This window comes from Schistocerca gregaria, chromosome 2 (genome assembly GCF_023897955.1).
Source record: "Schistocerca gregaria isolate iqSchGreg1 chromosome 2, iqSchGreg1.2, whole genome shotgun sequence".
Classification (NCBI taxonomy): Eukaryota; Metazoa; Arthropoda; class Insecta; order Orthoptera; family Acrididae; genus Schistocerca; species Schistocerca gregaria.
The window spans coordinates 837,897,934-837,913,858 of NC_064921.1; the positions used below are offsets into that span (position 1 = coordinate 837,897,934).

Here is a 15,925-nt window from a genome sequence, read left to right on the forward strand (position 1 = left end):
GTAAACTGCAAACTGCAACTAGTAGGCACTATAACGCTAACTCAAGGTACTCCCGAAATTACCTCTACGTTGGACGATTTTGTTCCGACCACGGCAATCTTCCTACCTATGTAACAACCTATTTTAAATCTTTCGGCACTACGGAAAAGCAGTTAGTATTTTTGTACGGATCTTAGTTCTGCACATTGTTTTAACTAATCACGTACAATCAACACATCCTATACCGCAGAGTAGTCACGTATAAAGTATAGTGTTAGTAAGGATCCTTGCGCAAATCTTGTGGATTCTCCTTTTAGAATCAATTGATAATGGGACATTACATAATTTCTCGTTTTTGAGAGAAGTTATTTGAGTCATTCTGAGAACAGCGTTAATAGTCATTTCAGTGTTCCTGTAAGTATTTTCATAAACTCAAGAAAGGCACCACGCCATCTTAACAGATCCATCGTAGGCAGAAACTGCAGCATCACTCGACTTCTTCATACGTCAGGAGGCAGGGGAGACTTCTCTGCGTATGGCTTTAACCATCGAAAAACGTTTCCAACAAAAGTCAACAAAATAAACAGAGTCATTTGAGAGTAACAAGAACCAACATAATAGTTTAAAGTGCCCTTCTATTATGTAGGAAAGAAAGAAAAATATTTATTTAGTAGTAAATTCACAGGCGAAACTACCTGGCTAGTGGTTTTCCTGAAGCACAAAAGTTATCAATCAAGTTAATAACTGCCATAGCACGTTGTAGTTACCTGTGAGTTCGAGGAAACATATTTAGGATCCAACAGTAAACTAATTAACGTCACATAATATTACAGTTTTATTTAGCAGAAAATATGATATTTTGTAAACTTCTATAGATTATGATGTATATTTAAATGCTTATAAGTGTGTTTTCAGTTCAATTTTGCCACCGAATTAAGTATAAGTATTGGAAAAACGTTAGTAAGGAAATAAAAAGTGAAAAAAGGATAAACCGATACTTGTGGCATCGAATTCGTTCGAGGTAGCATGCCTGAATAAAATCTTCTTGGTTTTCAAGTGGCGTCGTTTCGAATGAAACACACGAGCTTTCGGTGGCTATCTTCGCCATAGTCGTTAGGAAAAAAAAAGCAAATGTCAGGGCTTGCACGATTTTCAACTTATGTGCCTGCAGCACCTGGAACCTATTATAGGGGGCTGGAATGACCCATGCACCGAAGGCGAGTTGCACAGTTCGCAGCAACTCCAGACCACAGTGGGACCTGTTACGTCAAATGACAGAGGGGCTGGTGTCTCCCTACAAGGGCCAAGCATCTGTCTTTGCTTTCTTTCGTTGTCGAAAGTCCGCCCCCAATTCCTACTAAGTGTGTACCACTTTTCACTGTTAACTGTTGATATTTATTTCAATCTCGGCCACTTCCTTTATAACGGAATACCAATGAGCCTAGACTCTCGTATTTTCAAATTTTTTGTACCCATTTTTCAGGCAATGCTCGACTGTGCGCGAGTCATCAGTCTCCCCTTGTTTAATATGTCACTTGTGCTCATGAGGAGAACATGGCAAGTGCCATATCCTTGTTTCCCAGAAACTTCTTTCAGTGAAGAAGAGGTCAGAATAACATCACGTGTCACGGCTTAATCGTAAATATTTGATGGTTTCCGAAGTTTTCGGGTCTATTTAGTGCCTATTTAGTGAGTCTATGCAGCAACAAAATCTGCGACAGAAAGTGGCTAGCGTCACGGCTCCCCACTTTTGCGTCTCGTGTTCGAAACACGATTATTACTTTTATTTTAATTTCGTCTTCATGTCAGTAGAAGATTACTACACGAATTTTTTCGAGTGTTTGCTGAAGTGATGTTGTCCGCATTCAACTACTAATTGTGTGTTTGGTGAATGAATGAAATAAATACGATAAATGAATGGAAAAATTATTTGAAACTGTTTTCGATGAAATTCCTGTAGTGTATCTCGATTCGTAATCAGTTGCAGGCGCCAGTTTTCGGAAAGGTAATCCGTTATGCGTGGTTTGGTGCGAAATTATGGCCAACGCTTGAAATCTTTAACAATGTTGACGACGGTTCTTTCTCGAGTGAGACTCATACGAAAAAATGTCGCTGTGGCAAAACTGTTTTTGTGCGATTTTCGTGTTGTTAGGAATTTCTATGGTTCAAACCTTTCTACGATTGGTATCATCCAAGGGATTTCACCAGATCTTCCTGAAGAATTAAGACAAAAATAAAATATAAGAATTTAGAATTTATATAAAAATGAAATGAGAGTGTGAGAATTTAAAATGATTGTAACCCGTGAAAATACCGTTCAGACATATATTACACAATAAACGAAAGCCATTTATTGTGAAACCCAGTTGTAATTTTACAGTTGATATAAAGCCTTGTATCCCGTAAATTCAACGGACATGGGTAGGCAAATGAAAAAATAAAATAAAATAAAATAAAATAAATGAAAACAATAATCGGGCTCGAACACGGGACGCAAAAGTGAGAGGTGGGGACGCTAGCCACTGCGCTCAACTTATCGTCCGCTGAGAGACATCTACAGTAAAGTAGTCTATGGATAAGACGAGACCGCTTATTTTGGCGCCTCTTCCACCTCGCGAAGTTTCTGGGAAATCGGAATACGGCACTTGCTGTATTCTCCACGTCAGTGCAACGTTCCAAAACTGTGCGAATTTTTTGAGCTATCTAGATACTACCAACGTTTTATTCGAAATGAAGCGGCTTAAAAACCGAGGAGATTTTACTCGTAAACCGATACAGTTACAGAAGGAGTAATACTACTACTGTTACTACTAGAACATATACTAAACTCAGTCAGAACAGGCCTAGAAAGGCCCAGCGGTACTGCCCGACCACCACGTCATCCACAGACTACAGGCGTCACAGGATGCGGATATGAAGGAGCATGTGATGAGCACACCGCTCTCCCCGCCGCTGTCAATTTACGAGACTGGTGTCGCTGCTTCTCAAACAAGTAGTTATGCAATTTGTGTCACGGGAGTGCACACCGTTTGCCATCAGCGCTCGGCAGACCGGACGGTCACCCAACCATGTTGAGGGCAGTTGATAAGATTGCTACTTAATGCACTCAGGATGATAATTATTGAACTATATGAAATGAAGTCGTCATAACTTCTGAACGTTATGCGTTTAGGACGATCAAACTGCTCGGTTGGCAGCGGGGCATGATGGGAATTAGTATGGCTTGGTTTAGCGACGAATTCCACATTCATTTGGATGGGTTCGTCAATAAGCAAAACTGGTGCATTCGGGGGACTGAGAACTCGCATCTCGCGATGGAGAAGTCTCTTCACTCTCAACGGGTGACTGTGTGGTGTGCAATGTCCTGTCACGGAATAGTCTATGCGACATTTCTTAACGGTGCGGTGATTGCGGAACGGTACGCGAAGGTTTTAGATGATTTCATCCCCACTATCCAAAGTTACCCTGATTTCGACAAGATATGGTTTGTGCAATACGGAGCTCGGCCCCATTGAAGCAGCAGAGTGTTTGACGCCCTGGAGGAGCAATTTGGGGAACGCATTCTGCCTCTGGGGCACCAGAGGCTACTGGCATGGGCCTCGATGTGGGAATATATTAAAGACAAGGTGTATAGCTATAACGCGAAAAACCAATGCTCAGACGAAAACAATGTCAGGAGGTCATCGACAGCATCGATGATCCGACACTTCAGCAGGTCATTTAGAATTTCGCTTCTCGTCTGCTCCCCATCATCTCCAATGACAGCAGGGATATCGTACATGTCATAATCTAAACCCGAATATTCGTAGTGACATTTATGTGTTGAATAAAGTATATGCACGCTGTAGTTCGTAAATAATTTAGGTTTTTTTCATATAGTTCGATTTTTTTGAAATGCTGGTTGTCCGACTGGATCAGTTCACTGAGACCTAACTTCCGCAAGCCTCGGAAAGCGTATCCATTGATGTTAAGAGCCCAGAAAGACGTGCCGCGTCTTGCAGCTGTTTTTCGAACACGCTTGCCTAGCATGACGCACCTGAGTCGAGTTTGGCTGTCAGAGGCACCGGGGCAGTCCTTGAAGCGGCTACGGAGCTGTCGCCTGCGGCCATGCGATGCAATCCCCGAGCAGAGCTCTCTGTAATAGGGACGGCGCGCCTCCATCAGCACCTTTAAGCGGCTCGCATTAGCCCGCCCGCCGCCACTGTAGCAGGTTGTTACGGCACAATAGAGCGGCTGCATGCGGACCAGCCATTCAATTTACAGGCCGCGATATGCGCAACCTGAAGCTAACATCTCAATCGCTCCTCGTTGCTGCAGCTGCGCCTCTTTAATGGTGCCAAGATTGATCGCTGGCTAGGTCAGGGTAGTCAACAAAGCGTCCCGGGCCAATCAAAGGAAAATGATCGATTATTTATTTATTTTATTTCGACCTGTTCAGAGATAAAAAGAGGTAAAGTCGTGTGGCCCTGTTAGGTTAGCAGACACCCTTCCCACAGGGAATGATAAGCTGTCTAATTGTAAAGAGCACTGGAGACTGAACGTCGCAAAATTATAAACAAACTACGTTTTCTATTTTTAAAGCTCTCCCTCTTCAGGCAACAAGTGGCCCATCGGGACCATCCGACCGCCGTGTCATCCTGGCGTGTGGTCAGCACACCGCTCTCCCGGTCGTTACGATGGTTGTCTGTGACCGGAGCCGCTACTATTCGCTCGAGTACCTACTCAATTGGCACCACGAGGCTGAGTGCACCCCAAAAATGGCAACAGCGCATGGCGTCCCAGATGGTCACCCAGCCAAGGGCCGGCCACGCCCGACAGCGCTTAACTTCGGTGATCTGACGAGAATCGGTGTATCCATTGCGGCAAGGCTGTTGCCCTTCAGTTTTTACACCTGTAGCATAATTTGGAAATGTCTGCTTCAATGATGTAGAGTTTGCTAAAAAAAACCTCTTAAGTATTCTTTTCTTATTTTTCAGAATTATATGTGCACTCAGGATCTAGCTTGTGTTCATATTCAAACCTTCTCATTTCAGAAAACAGAAGTGTGAATAGGAAAATAAACCACCTTTGTGTCGGTCATGTTCAAAAATGTAATCGGCAGCCATCCAAGAAAACTGGAGCTGAATGTGAAAGAAGTTTTTCAGAAGCTAAAAATTCTTCGAGGCCGCTTATCAGATAAAAATCTGCAGTACTATGGTATATCAATAAGAAATAACATAATTTGCAGAAAACCAGGAAAGCTGCATGAACAACATATTTGCACCGATCATTGACTGATGATAACTCTCCGACTAGACAGTCCTCAGTCATTAAGCAAGTATAGTAATGTTCAAGGTATTGGAGTTACTTATTACCAGTACCAACTATGAAAGCAATGAGACAAATATATCGACACCTGAGTAATCCTGATTTCAAAAAAGATCTTCAGGGCTGCACCGAGAATCAAAACCAGTCGTTCAACAGCTTCATATAGACTCGGATAAAAGTTCTAAATGAGGGATTGGTGTTGCTGTTATTTGTTTAATGATGGACATCTGGGTATATTAAAGATGCTATAGAGGTATTAGTGTTGTTGTTGTTGTGGTCTTCAGTCGTGAGACTGGTTTGATGCAGCTCTCCATGCTGCTCTATCCTGTGCAAGCTTCTTCATCTCCCAGTACTTACTGCAACCTACATCTTTCTGAATCTGCTTAGTGTATTCATCTCTTGGTCTCCTACGATTTTTACCCTCCACGCTTCCCTAAAATACTAAATTGTGATCCCTTGATGCCTCAGAACATGTCCCTTCCCCTAGTCAAGTTGTGGCACAATCCCCTCTTCTCCCCAATTCTGTTCAGTGCCTCCTCATTAGTTATGTGATCTACCCATCAAATCTTCAGCATTCTTCTGTAGCACCACATTTCGAAAGCTTCTATTCTCTTCTTGTCCAAACTATTTATCGTCCATGTTTCACTTCCATACATGGCTACAGTTCATACAAATACTTTCAGAAACGACTTCCTTACACATAAATCTATATTGGATGTTAACGAATTTCTCTTCTTCAGAAACGATTTCCTTGCCATTGCGTCTACATTTTATAGCCTCTCTGCTTCGACCATCATCAGTTATTTTGCTACCCAAATAGCAAAACTCCCTTACTACTTTAAATGTCTCATTGTCCTTGAGTACTTTCTATTCAATTGGGCTCAATTCCGAGCTTTGCGAGTCCCATATTTTCCAGAAGCTTAAGTCGTTTCAGTGTTTTAATAGTTACTATTAGTGTTAGTAACTATTAAAACACCGAAACGACTTAAGCTTCTGGACAAAATGGGAATCGCAAAGCTCAGTATTGAGCTCAATTTAATAGCAAGTACGCAAGGACAGGAAGAAAAAAAGACTTGTAGACGAAGAAGGAGAAGAACCAGATGGTAAAGGTCGAACCCAGTGCCGTCACGTAGTCCAATCCTCCCGAGTCCCTATCGGATGAACGGATCACTGTTTCATGGCAACACGCCTAGAGAAACTGCAGAGAGGCTTGACATTTAATGCAGCACTGGTATTAAATGTCTGTACTCTACCACCTTCCTTAATTGCACAATAGAGTGAAATCGTAAATGTGTGTGTGTGTGTGTGTGTGTGTGTGTGAGAGAGAGAGAGAGAGAGAGAGAGAGAGAGAGAGAGAGAGTGAGTGAGAGAGAGTTAAATCTGGTACCCACATAAGACATACTACAGAATTCCATTCGATGGACGGTTCACAATCAATGAGATTGAGGATGTTTGGTATTTATTCCAGGACAATGAGCTATAATCTGGTCATTAGAACACCATCTCCCTTGCTGAGAACATAGGGACGATGAGAATTTGTTTCGCCATCATGCTTCGAACCAGATAACTCTGAACCTAGCGGCGCTGCAGAAGCTACAGTACTGTATATTGGATATAGAGGTCGGTCAGATTCCCACATGTCGTCGCTGTCACAAAAAACTTTAGCTGCAGAGCGAATGAAGTCACAACTGCCGCGGCGTTCTTGGAGGAACAATTTTAGCATTTCTTCTCAAATAACCTAGAGACAGTTCGGGGATCCTAAAAAAAAAATCCTTCAAAATGGCTATTTGAACACAGCTCATTCTATTGTAACTATATCCGGCCACTGAGATACAACGAAACAAGTTATTTGTGTGTATGAATAGAAACATACCATACCTTAAGGGGTGGGGTGTCGCATGACCGCCGACATCATGTAAGAATTCTTTGTTTGAAACGGTCATCATTCGTGCTCTCATTCGGGTAGGATGGTAGTGAAAATCCCCATCTGGTCATTTAGCTTTTCTGCAGTTTCGCTAAAAAAGTGAACGAAAGTTGCTAGGCGTTCCAAAGGGTACGATCGATTTCGTACCCCATACTCACCCATCCCAGAATTTTCTCCGTCTCTAATGCGCTCGTCGCTGGCACGTTAAACCCTAACGTTCGTTAATTTCAATTGTTTCCAACCCAGAGGCAATAAAAAAACTGGGAATGTTAATGCCAGAAGACGACTCTGGACGTCTGGTGTGTCCCAATGTGTTCTGGACCAAAATCAGATGGACACGTGACGTTAAGTTGAGCCATAAGTGGTAAACCATCCAGCAATGGGTGAAACAAGACTTGATAAGTGTCTCACATGTTTCTATGAAACTTCTGGTTATGCTCATTCGTGTTGTTTTGAAGTTCACAACCAGTTAACGAAAAAAACGGCTCTGAGCACTATGGAACTTTACATCTGAGGTCATCAGTCCCCTAGAACTTAGAACTACTTAAACCTAACTAACCTAAGGACATCACACACATCCATGCCCGAGGCAGGATTCGAATCTGCGACGGTAGCAGTCGCGCGGTTCCGGACTGAAGCGCCTAGAACCGCTCGGTCACCGCGGCCGGAAATTAGTTAACGTTTGTCTAGGATTGGATATGGTCGATAGCAGAACACTGGCTCAAGAACGGACGTTTCTGGACTAGTTGAGGGCAAAGCAGGGTTACGTAACATTTCAAGAGCATTCCTCAGCCGACACTCTGACTTTTTTTCTGGTACTTATGGTGAATTTCAGTTTAGGCAATACTCTGTAAGAACGAATAAATGCCAAGTTGCACTGTTACTCGTTCCGTACACTGTACTGTGTTCTCCAGCTACCTTATTTACCTGAATTTGCCCTAAATGGTTTCATCTTATTCCCTAAATTAAATATTTGGCTTCATAGGATGCCATGACCTCGTACTGAGTGACTAAGTCTGCTCAGAAAGTATTTTTTGACTGTCAGAACGATGAGATGGCTTACATTGGATGACGAGAGGAGAGATTTCATTTACACATTACAATGGGCACCACATTCACCTTATTTTCTTCACCAAACTCTAGTTTGTTGGATGGTTGCTTGATGTGGAGAAGGGGACCAAAAGTCATCGGTCCCACCTGGTTAGAAGGAGGTGGGGAAGGAATAAGGGATTCGGCCGTGCCCTTTCAAAGGGAATTTGCCTGAAGTGATTTAGGGAAGTCACGGGAAACCTAAATGAGGATGGCTGGACGCGGGTGTGAGCCGTCGTCGTCCCGAATGCGAGTGTAGAGTCCTAACCACTCCGCCACCTCGCTCGGTACTATAATTTGTTTATAACTATTCCCTAACTTGAATGTTTGGCTTGGTAGGAAGTGACAATGTTGTAAGGCATGCGAGAGTTGTTTACCCTATTGGTAAAGCAAACAGCATCTGTGACCGAAAGAAGTCATCATTACCAAGTGGATGACTTACATAATAAACTATTGGCAACTTTTTACCAGTTCTGCTATATTGTCTACGTTCTAGGTCAGTGTAGGTTGGATGGAATGTGATGGTTCTAATGGGTTACAGCTGTGTAACTAACAAGACTGTGAACTTACCTCCATGGTTTTATCGAGAGTGTTGTTCCAATTAAGTTATCCAAGGTCTATGCCGCCACTTACATCAGGCAATTTGTAGGCATGATCGAAAGATCTTGAGAGAGTTTTAATAGAAATTGTACCTGTAGAATGTGTGGTTGGCACAACCTTTGTTATGACCCTGTAATGTATGTTCTGATGACTCTGATAGTGGAGAACTATGCAGAAATTCATCTTTCATGCGGTTCTAATCTGTCACTAACTATAGAACGATTTTAAATTAATGCCAAATGGCCATTGAATTATTAAACTCGATAGCGATATAAATGTTAGATCCTTTAGAATCTGAAGTTCTCCGTCAGTCTCATTGAATAAAATTTCACTTCACACACTTTATATCGTTAAGCTGAGAAACAAATGATAAGCAGTGCGTGATTTTCATCTTAGCATACGTACAACATGAAAGACCATTATTACACAAGCGTTTCATTGAGTTTGTATCATGTAGCCACGGAGAAAGAAACTTGGCATGAGCACTTTTTGATTCTGTTACCAGAAGTCAGATGCTGCCGAGAGTGCAACTTCGTTGTAATTTCACACTGAATTTCCCGCGCAGGCAGCACTCGGTTTCGACACACTTTCCCGAGCAGACAGCGACTCCCAGCAAATGGCAAAGCATCATAAGCAATTTTGTGTTTTTGCACTGAATAGCGCTCATCGCCCCAGACGTCACTAGTTCCGCCAATGCCACACGAAAGTGAGGTGCACTGTTTCTGAGGTTGAGATGCAACAAAATATATTCGTTTTACAATACGTTCTACATCATATGAACGACATGGGTTAATCACTTGTTGTTTACATTCATCGAAATTTTGCTTAGAGGAATCTCATCGTTGTTGTTTATGAGGAGGGTTGCTCTACGTGTGTCTGGATTACCAGCGTGTTTTGTGCAAGATAATTATGAAGCAGATGGTTGTTTTGGAAAGGAACACATACTTTCCAACGCTGTTGACGAAAAAGAGTATTTGTCCTTGTGAAAAAACAACGACTTGCAGCTGACATGCTCCCTGTACACCCCGCTCACAGACTCCCTGCTCCCCTCAGAGTTAATGATAATTCTTATCAGAAGCAATAGCAAGGAATAGACACCCATGTGCGGCGTAAAAAAAGCCAAAGTGCCCTATAGAGTGAACTGAACATTCATGGGAAAATTTAGCGCACGGGCCACCCATGCAAAAAAAGGTAAGGAAACATACGTCGGAAAATTAGTAGCTTTTATGTCATTGTTGAGAAAACATCTTTCTGTTATTGCTGATGAAGAGCTCTTACAGGACTAAAGAATACGAGTATGCTTCAAGCAAGGACAAGTGTTGTACGCCTTTTTGGGATATCACAAACATGGCATTCTCATTTTTGAATGTACAATCGCCGATGTCTACCATGAAAAATGGATAGTTGAGAAGCGCCAGTTTCAAGGCCCGCATATTCATTGTTGAGAAAACATCTTTCTGTTATTGCTGATGAAGAGATCTTACAGGACTAAAGAAAACGAGTATGCTTCAAGGAAGGACAAGTGTTGTACGCCTTTTTGGGATATCACAAACATGGTATTCTCATTTTTGGATGTACAGTCGCCGATGTCTACCATGACAAATGGATAGTTGAGAAGCACCAGTTTCAAGGCCCGCACATTCGTCCGACCTGAATTTTTATCGTCGCATATACTTACTATTATTTTATGCAACAGAGATTTAAAATGTAGAGAAATTTGCATTAATAGAACGTTGCGAAATTTTCTAAAGGTTTTTAAAAATAAAATCAAAGAGAAAATGCCCAGCTCCACATTGGTCATCAAGATGTTAAAAATAATTTATCAATGTAAGTTTACTCTCTCATTATAAGTTTAATTGCCAGTTTTTTAAAGCATGCGGCAAACTTCGGTTCACTGGTAGAATGCTATAATATTGCTTACAAAACACTAATGCAATCCATCCTAGAATATTGCTCAGTGGTTGGGACTCGTAGCAAAATTGGACTAGAATGGGATAGTGAATATATACAAATAATGGCAGCACGAATGGTCACAAGTTCGTTTGATTCACAAGAAAGCGTCATAGAGTCGCTGAATAAAAAAAGAATTAGTAGAAGCGTGAAGATAGGCGCGAACTGTCCCGTGAAGTATCAAGAACCAAATTTAAGGAAGGAAATGAGAAATACCACTTTCTATGCGTTTCGCAATGGTGTGAAGGGTAGTGAGATTGATGTAGGACGTATACGTACAACGCAGAAAGTGCCAAAACTTATATGAACTCTTAAAATAAGATAAAGTTTACGTATGTTTCGCAAGATGAATTTATTTCGTTAATATGGAGAAAAATAAATATAGTAACATTAGTTTCGTCAGCTTGTTCTCATGAATTTGCTAGAGGTATCGAAAGAAGAATAGTCTTCGATTTTCCACTACTTCTGATACTTGTTGCAGATTTCGACAGATCTCCTCATTACTTCTCATTTTCCAGCCATCTTCAGTTTGTGTTGTACCCATTATTATCTGGAAATCGCTGAATTTATCTCTTTTCTGTCCTGATTATAGTTCACTGTTAAGCATTCATTTTAACGTAAATATTCTGGGCTTTATAGTTCACTGTTAAGTATTCACTTTAATATAAACGTTCTGGTCTTACCTCTGTGGTGTAGTAATACAGTTTTTTTATTTCTGGAGTTGCATTTCTTCTTGTGGATATTTTTAGTTAAGCACGTGCGATTTTCTTTTTAGTTACTCGTACACCTTTTGCAAAGTTTTCCGTTCCATTCAACTGTATGGTTTGTCAAAAATATTTATTTTTGGTATCTCTGCTTTACCGATTTTGAAACGCTTTTATATTTGTAATTAATTTAGTCTTTTAGTACGGTACCTTTTATTTTAGTAGTTGGTTTTAGTGTACATAAAATCAGATTTCAAAACCACAGCAAATTACGTAGAAAAGTAGTGCAAGGTACATACTTCAAAGCACATAATTGATATTGTTGTTTGTGCGTGCATGTTTGTATGTTCATAATCTGAGGGAAAAAAATGGCAACACCAAAACATAATTAATGTAGACTAATGAAATTTCGGGAATATATTAGTCTAGCTAACGTATTTAAATTATTAATATTCCAAAACCACAGCTTAATGTTAGCCCGAGATAAGTCATTGCAAATGTGAAACGCTGGTTAATTAATAGCAGGTGTAAATGCCAGAATATTGAAAGTAAGCATGCAAACGTGCATGCATTATGCTGTACAGGCGTCGGATGTGAGTTTGGGGAATGAAGTTCCATGCCTGTTGTACTTGGTCAGCCAATAGAGGGACGGTTAATGCTATTTGTGAATGACGATGGAGTTGCCGTATCATGATGTTCCACATGTTTTGGATTGGAGACAGAGCTATTGATCGAGCAGGCCAAGGAAAACTGTCGACATTCTGTAGAGCATGTTGGGTTATAACAGCGGTATGTCGGCGAGTGGTATCCTGTTGGCCAACTCCCCTGGCTTGCTGTTCATGAATGACAGCACGAAAGGTCGAATCACCAGACTGACGCACAAATTTGCAGCCCGGTTGGGTGAAATAACCACGAGAGTGATTCTGCTGTCAGAAGAAATCGCATCCCAGAGATCACACTCCGTGTGTACGTGCAGCGTGTCTAGCACGAAGGCAGGTTGGTTGCCGGCCCTCAGCTAGTCTCCTTCTAACCAACACACGGCAATCAGTGGAACCGAGATACGATCAGCTTTTATCAGAAAACACATCAGAAACCCACTCTGCCCTCCCCCCTTCCCCCCCCCCCCCCCCCCCCCCCAGTGATCTCTCGCTTGACACCACTGAAGTCGCAAATGGCGGTGGTTTGGGGTCAAGGAAAATCACGCTACACGGCGTGTAGCTCGAAGCTGCCCTTGAAGTAACCGATTTATAAAAGTTTGTTGTGTCGCTGGGGTGCTAACTGCTGCTCAAATTGCTGCTGCAGATGCAGGACGACGTACTTGAGCCATACGCCAATCACGATGGTAGTGCCACGTTGCCGTCTGGAGCTCGGTCCTTTTGGGACCGTACATTCTAGTGACCACCGCTGCAAGCAATCATGTACAGTGGCTACATTCTTGCCAAGTCTTTCTGCAGTATCACAGACGGAACATCCAGTTTTACGCAGCCATATTACTCAACCTCGTTCAAAGTCAGCGAGTTTTTGGAGATTTGTGGTAAGTTCCTGTGGGACCAAACTGCTGAGGTCATCGGTCCCTAGGCTTAAACACTACTTAATCTAACTTAAATTAGGACAACACATACAGCCATGCCCGAGGGAGGAACGAATCTCCGACTAGGAGAACCGTACGAATCTTGACAGGACGCCTTAGACCGCGCAGCTACAACTCGCGTCGTCGCCGTTATGACATTCGTGACATCAGATCACCACGTCCAGTATAAAAGGCAACCAACTACCAGCGCCACTCTTGTCCGAACCCAACGACTGGAAAGTTGCACAGGTCACACCAATATTCAGGGGAGGTAGTAGAAGTAATCCACTAAATTACAAGCCCATATCAGCAAGATTTTGGAACATATTTTGTGTTCGAACATTATGAATTACCTCGAAGAGAACGGTCTATTGACTCATAGTCAACACAGATTTAGAAACGTCGTTCTTGTGAAACACAACTAACTCTTTACTCACACTAAGTTTTGAAAGCTATTGGAAAGGGATTCCAAATTGATTCCGTATTTTTAGATTTACGTAAGGCTCCTGAGACAGTACAACACGAGCGGCTTGTAGTGAAATTGCGTGCTCATTTAATATCACCTCAGTTATGTAGCTGGATTCGTAATTTCCTGTCAGAGAGGTCACAGTTCATAGTAACTGAGGCAAAATCGTCGAGTAAACCAGAAGTGATTTATGACATTATCCAAGGTAGTGTTATAGGTCCTCTGCTGTTCCTTATCTACTTAGGAGACAATCTCAGAAGCCGTATTAGGTTGTTTGTCGTCTATTAAACTCATCAGAAGATCAAAACGAATTGCACAACGATTTAGCAAACATGAAAAGTGTGAGGTCATCCACGTGAGTGCTGGAAGGAATGCTTAAGCTTCGGTTACACGATAAATCAGTCAAATCTAATGGCCGCAAAAGTAACGAAATACCCAGGAATTAAAATTACGAATAACTTAAACTGGAGAGAACACATAGAAGAAGTTGTGGATAAGGCAAATCAAAGACTGCATTCTATTGGCAGAACACTTAGATAATATAACAGAGCAACTAAAGAGACTGCCTACACTATTCTTGTCCAACCTCTTTTAGAGTACTGCCAGCTGTTGTGGCCGAGCGCTTCTAGGCGCGTCAGTCCCGAAGCGCGCTGCTGTTACGGTCCCAGGTTCGAATTCTGCCTCGGGCGTGGATGAGGGTGAAGTCCTTAGGTTAATAGGTTTAAGTAGTTCTACGTTCTAGGGGACGTATGACCTCAGATGTTAAGTCCCATAGTGCTCAGAGCCATTTGAACAATTTTTTTAGAGTACTGCTGCGTGGTCTGGGATCCTTACCAGATCGGATTAACGAAGAAGATCGAGGCAGTTCAAAGAAGAGCAGCACGATATTTACTATGGCGGAATTGGGGAGACAGTGTCACTGATACGATACAGAATTTGGGGTGGACGCCACTAAAACAAAGGCGTTTGCCGTTGCTGCGGAATACCTCACGAAATTTCAGTCACCAACTTTCTCCACCGAATGCGGCCCAAATATCTCAAGAAATAAGCTCAAACGAAAAAAGTACAAAGAACGAAACTTATCTAGCTTTAAGGGGGAAACCAGGTGGAGCTATGATTGGACCTCTAGATGGCGCCGCCATATGTCAAACTGATATCAACTGCGTTTTTTTTGTTTTTTTTAAAAATAGGAACCTCCATTTTTATTACATATTCGTTTAGTACATAAAGAAATATGAATGTTTCAGTTGGACCACTTTTTTCGCTTTGTGATAGATGGCACTGTAATATTCACAAACATATGGCTCACAATTTTAGACGAACAGTTGGTAACAGGTAGGTTTTTTAAATTAAAATACAGAACGTAGGTATGTTTGGAAATTTTATTTAGGTTGTTCCAATGTGATACATGTACCTTTGTGAACTTATCATTTCTGAGGACGCATGCCGGCCGCGGTGGTCTCGCGGTTCTAGGCGCGCAGTCCGGAACCGTGCGACTACTACGGTCGCAGGTTCGAATCCTGCCTCGGGCATGGATGTGTGTGTTGTCCTTAGGTTAGTTAGGTTTAAGTAGTTCTAAGTTCTAGGGAACTGATGACCACAGCAGTTGAATCCCATAGTGCTCAGAGCATTTTTAACCATTTTTTTGAGAACGCATGCTGTTACAACGTGATTACCTATAAATACCACATTGATGCAATAAATGCTCAAAATGATGTCCGTCAACCTCAATGCATTTGGCAATACGTGTAACGACATTCCGCTCAACAGCGAGTAGTTCGCTTTCCGTAATGTTCGCACATGCATTGACAATGCGCTGACACATATTGTCAGGCGTTGTCGGTGGATCATGATAGTAAATATCCTTCAACTTTCCACACAGAAAGAAATCCGGGGATGTCAGATCCGGTGAACGTGCGAGCCATTGTATGGTGCTTCGACGACCAATCCAATCCACCTGTCATGAAATACGCTATTCAAAACCGCTTCAACGGCACGCGAACTATGTGCCGAACACCCATCATGGTGGAAGTACATCGCCATTCTCTCATGCAGTGCAACATCTTGTAGAGACATCGGTAGAACATTACGTAGGAATCAGCATACATTGCACCATTTAGACTACCATTGATAAAATGGGGTCCAATTATCCTTCCTCCCATAATGCTGCACCATACATTAACCCGCCAAGGTAGCTGATGTTCCACTTGTCGCAGCCATCCTGGATTTTCCGTTGTCCAATAGTGCATATTATGTCGGTTTACATTACCGCTGTTGATGAATGACGCTTCGTCGCTAAATAGAGCGCGTGCAAAAAATCTGTCATCGTCCCGTAA

General features: G+C 42.1%; 1 protein-coding gene and 1 pseudogene across 1 annotated transcript in view; both read right to left on the bottom strand.

The window, feature by feature from the left end:
* Positions 1–15,925, bottom strand: part of LOC126335191 (uncharacterized) — a 185,965-nt gene that overhangs the window by 103,359 nt on the left and 66,681 nt on the right. The window lies entirely within an intron of this gene.
* Positions 4,738–4,855, bottom strand: LOC126337413 (5S ribosomal RNA; annotated as a pseudogene).